This window comes from Tasmannia lanceolata, unplaced genomic scaffold (genome assembly GCF_043159265.1).
Source record: "Tasmannia lanceolata isolate RefF3 unplaced genomic scaffold, GAP_Taslan_0.1 ptg001025l, whole genome shotgun sequence".
In the NCBI taxonomy this organism is placed as follows: Eukaryota; Viridiplantae; Streptophyta; class Magnoliopsida; order Canellales; family Winteraceae; genus Tasmannia; species Tasmannia lanceolata.
This window is the reverse complement of record NW_027519687.1, coordinates 30,001-35,000: the sequence shown is the minus strand read 5'-3', so window position 1 is coordinate 35,000 and position 5,000 is coordinate 30,001.

Genomic DNA, 5,000 nt, shown 5'->3' with positions numbered 1-5,000 from the left:
CATCTTATCCCATTTTAAAATTGGTTTATTCTGCAGCAGCAAATGCTAGTCACAATAAGGGTTTCAACGAAGCTGATTTAGTCATTAGTCAAGCCGAAGTCAATGGGGGTACTATCATTAAAAAGTTAAAACCTCGGGCTCGAGGACGTAGTTATCCGATAAAAAGACCCACCTGTCATATAAATATCGTTTTGAAAGATCAATCTAAAACGAAAACTGAACAAGATTTTCTTTTAGAGAATAAAGGTGTATTTAAGGATACTATAATAGAGAGATACCTAGAGAAAGAGAGAGAGAGATAAACTTCTGCCTCCTTCGGTTTCCGAATTGGAATAGAGATAAATAGATATATATAGAGAGAGAAAGAGATCGGGATAAATATGATATGGGAAAAAAAATAAATCCACTTGGTTTCCGACTTGGTGCAAACCAAAGTCATCGTTCCCTTTGGTTCGCACAACCCAAAAGTTATTCCAGGGGTCTCCAGGAAGATGAAAAAATACGGGATTGTATCAAGAATTATGTACAAAAAAATATGAGATCTGGTTCAGAAGGAATTGCACATATAGAGATTAAAAAAAAAATCGACCTAATTCAGGTCATAATCTATATTGGATTCCCAAATTTGTTAATAGAGGGTCGAACGCGAGGAATCGAAGAATTACGGATCAATGTACAAAAAGGGTTTCGTTCTGTGAACCGGAGACTTAACATTGCTATCACAAGAGTTGCAAAACCTTATGGACAACCTAATATTCTTGCAGAATATATAGCTCTACAATTAAAGAATAGAGTTTCGTTTCGAAAGGCAATGAAAAAAGCTATTGAATTAACTGAACAAGCTGATACAAAAGGAATTCAAGTGCAAATTGCAGGGCGTATCGACGGAAAAGAAATTGCACGTGTCGAATGGATCAGAGAAGGTAGGGTTCCCCTACAAACCATTCGAGCTAAAATTGATCATTGTTCCTATACAGTTCGAACTATCTATGGGGTATTAGGCATCAAAATTTGGATATTTGTAGATGAGCAATAATGGGTCTTTCCTTCCCATTCTATACTGCGATAGAACAAAAAATGACAAACTCTTTCATTCATTCTTTTTCCCTTCAATCAAAAATGAACAATTCTAATTAGAATTATTAATTATTTCTAATTATTAATTATAATTATATAGGGTTGAATAAAAATTCGATTGATCATTTGGTAGAATTGCTATGCTTAGTGTGTGACTCGTTGGTTTTTTCTTTAGAGTTGGATTCAAAAAAAAAAAAAACAATGGACCAGCCCATAACTAATAACTAGAGAACTAATAACCAGCTCATTGCTTCGTATTATCGAGATCCAAGAAAGCAGTCACTATATGATGTGTTGATCATATAGTTGTAGCAACTGAAATCGTTTTTTTTTTTTTCATAAAGGAAAAAAAAATCTGATTATGGTTTGTAAAGCGAAAATAGAGGGATATGGGTAAAAGGAGGGGTGAGAGAAAGAAAGGAGGAGAATATCAATCAATGCTATATGATTCCAATATGTATGGTCTATGAATCATCTCATAAAAGGCAGCGTGATAAAGCATCAATACGGATTCGTTTATAAGTAGATGAATCCGGTTCATAGGAAAAATGAAAATAATAAAGAGCCTCGAGTCAATAGAGACTGAGGAGATTGACTCGGGAACAAATGAAATTGGGAGCTCCACTGTAGAGTTCAGACCTAACCATTAATGGAGAAGCTATGGGAACGACGGAACCTGTGACTGCACAAGATTCTATTAAAAACGAATCCTAATGATTCATTGGGTGGGATGGCGAAACCAACCAAGAACCCTTTTATTTATTCTGAAAGGTCATGGGTTGACCCTACGAATGAAGCAGATTTTAAAGAGTCAATATTCGCCCGCGAACCTTTCCTTATTGGATTGCAAAATTTTGGGCGATTCCATTCAGTAAAGGCCAAAAGAAGGATTCGTTATAAAAAGAAAGGCATTCATTATCCATAAATAGAAATATACGTCCTATAAATTATAAATCGAAATAGAAAGATACGTCTAGCTGCTGTATATACAAGATATACAGATTCCTACATGATGGATTAACTATCAAGAAATCCCATGATTCAGTGTATTATTCATTAAATACATGTGTATTTGTAATATTATTGAATCGTTTCATTCGCGAGGAGCTGGATGAGACGAAACTCTCATGTCCGGTTCTGCAGTAGAGATGGGGTTGAGAAACAACCATCAACTATAACCCCAAAAGAACCAGATTCCGTAAACAACATAGAGGAAGAATGAAGGGAATATCTTATCGAGGCAATCGTATTTGTTTCGGTAGATACGCTCTTCAGGCACTTGAACCCGCTTGGATCACATCTAGACAAATAGAAGCAGGGCGACGAGCAATGACACGATATGCGCGTCGTGGTGGAAAAATCTGGGTACGTATATTTCCCGACAAACCCGTTACAGTCAGACCCACAGAAACACGTATGGGTTCGGGTAAGGGATCCCCCGAATATTGGGTATCCGTCGTTAAACCGGGTCGAATACTTTATGAAATGGGCGGAGTCTCAGAAACTGTAGCCAGAGCAGCTATTTCAATAGCTGCGTGCAAAATGCCTATACGAACTCAATTCGTTATTGTGGGATAGGGATGTGAAACCAAAAGAAAGGAGTATTTTTGATGAAAAATACAATTGCAGATTTATTTATTTCTGGACAGACAATATTTCTTTCTTTTTTCCTTCGCCCTTTGCATTGAAATAAGAGATTCAAAAAAAAAAAAATGATATGATTCAACCTCAGACCCATTTGAATGTAGCGGACAACAGCGGGGCTCGAGAATTGATGTGTATTCGAATAATCGGAGCTAGTAATCGCCGATATGCTCATATCGGTGATGTTATTGTTGCTGTAATCAAAGAAGCAGTACCCAATATGCCTCTCGAAAGATCAGAAGTGATCAGAGCTGTAATTGTACGTACATGTAAAGAACTCAAACGTGACAACGGTATGATAATACGATATGATGACAATGCAGCGGTTGTCATTGATCAAGAAGGAAATCCAAAAGGAACTCGAGTTTTTGGCGCGATCGCTCGGGAATTGAGACAGTTGAATTTCACTAAAATAGTCTCATTAGCTCCTGAGGTATTATAAAGACTAGTAGATGAGACCATTATATAGTAGGGTATCTGAAGTAGATCAAATCCATTAGTAGATTGTGTCTTATGCATATACCTTTAATAATTCATAAAAAAAAAAATTGAAAGTGAAAATGAAAATCAAGAAAAAAAAAAAACAGAACATGTTGATTATATCAAAATGGGGAAGCCCTAATAATTATAGTTCGTCATGAGTAAGGACACTATTGCCGATATAATAACTTCTATAAGAAATGCTGACATGGATAAAAAAAGAACAGCTCGAATAGCATCTACTAATATAACCGAAAACATTATTAAAATACTTCTACGAGAAGGTTTTATTGAAAATGTTAGGAAACATCGAGAAAACAAGAAATATTTCTTGGTTTTAACCCTGCGACATAGAAGGAATCAGAAAGGAACATATAGAAATATTTTAAAGTGTATCAGCCGACCCGGTCTACGAATCTATTCCAACTATAAACGAATTCCTAGGATTTTAGGTGGAATAGGTATTGTAATTCTTTCTACTTCTCGAGGTATAATGACAGATCGAGAAGCTCGACTAAAAAGAATTGGAGGAGAAATTTTATGTTATATATGGTGATCCTTCTGAATATCCGAATTTGATCCGTAACTTTCGATTTGTGAAAAAGAGAGAAAAGGCAGGTTGTCTAATATCACTCCTCCTCCATTAGTTGATACTTCAAGGGGGTTACCTGAAATGAAAGAACAAAAATTGATTCATGAAGGTTTAATTACTGAATCACTTCCAAATGGTATGTTCCGGGTTCGTTTAGATAATGAAGATCTGATTCTAGGTTATGTTTCGGGGAGGATCCGACGTAGTTTTATACGGATACTACCAGGAGATAGAGTCAAAATCGAAGTAAGTCGTTATGATTCAACCAAGGGACGTATAATTTATAGACTTCGCAACAAAGGTTCGAACGATTAGGTGACTTTTTAAACATTTCTTCCATGGGGATACAATTCGAGGTTCAAAATTTCAAGAGACTTATTTTCTTCAAAAGAGTAGATTCGGAATTAAGGAATGACAAATATGAAAATAAGGGCTTCTGTTCGTAAAATTTGCGAAAAATGTCGACTGATCCGTAGGCGAGGACGAATTATAGTAATTTGTTTCAATCCGAGACATAAACAGAGACAAGGGTAATCTTTCTAAAAAGGGCCTTTCTAAAGTAAGGGACCCGTTGTACAAATAAAGGATCTGTTTTGACATGAAATGGATATATCCGTATATCTCTGACTCATATTTATGAGATGCTAAAATATGACAAAACCTATACCAAGAATTGGTTCGCGTAGGAATGGGCGTATTAGTTCACGTAAGAATGGACGTAGAATACCAAAAGGAGTTATTCATGTTCAAGCGAGTTTCAACAATACCATTGTAACTGTTACGGATATGCGAGGTCGGGTGGTTTCTTGGTCCTCCGCTGGTACTTGTGGATTCAGAGGCACAAGAAGAGGGACACCATTTGCTGCTCAAACCGCAGCAGGAAATGCTATTCGTACAGTAGTGGATCAGGGTATGCAACGAGCAGAAGTCATGATAAAGGGTCCTGGTCTCGGAAGAGATGCAGCATTACGAGCCATTCGCAGAAGTGGTATACTATTAAGTTTCGTACGTGACGTAACCCCTATGCCACATAATGGATGTAGACCTCCTAAAAAAAGGCGTGTGTAGAAATAAGAATTGAACTGATTTCAAGAGAAATAAATGATTCAATGATCTGATCAATAATATTAGTATGGTTCGAGAGGAAGTAGCAGTATCCACTCGGACACTACAGTGGAAGTGTGTTGAATCAAGAACAGACAGTAAG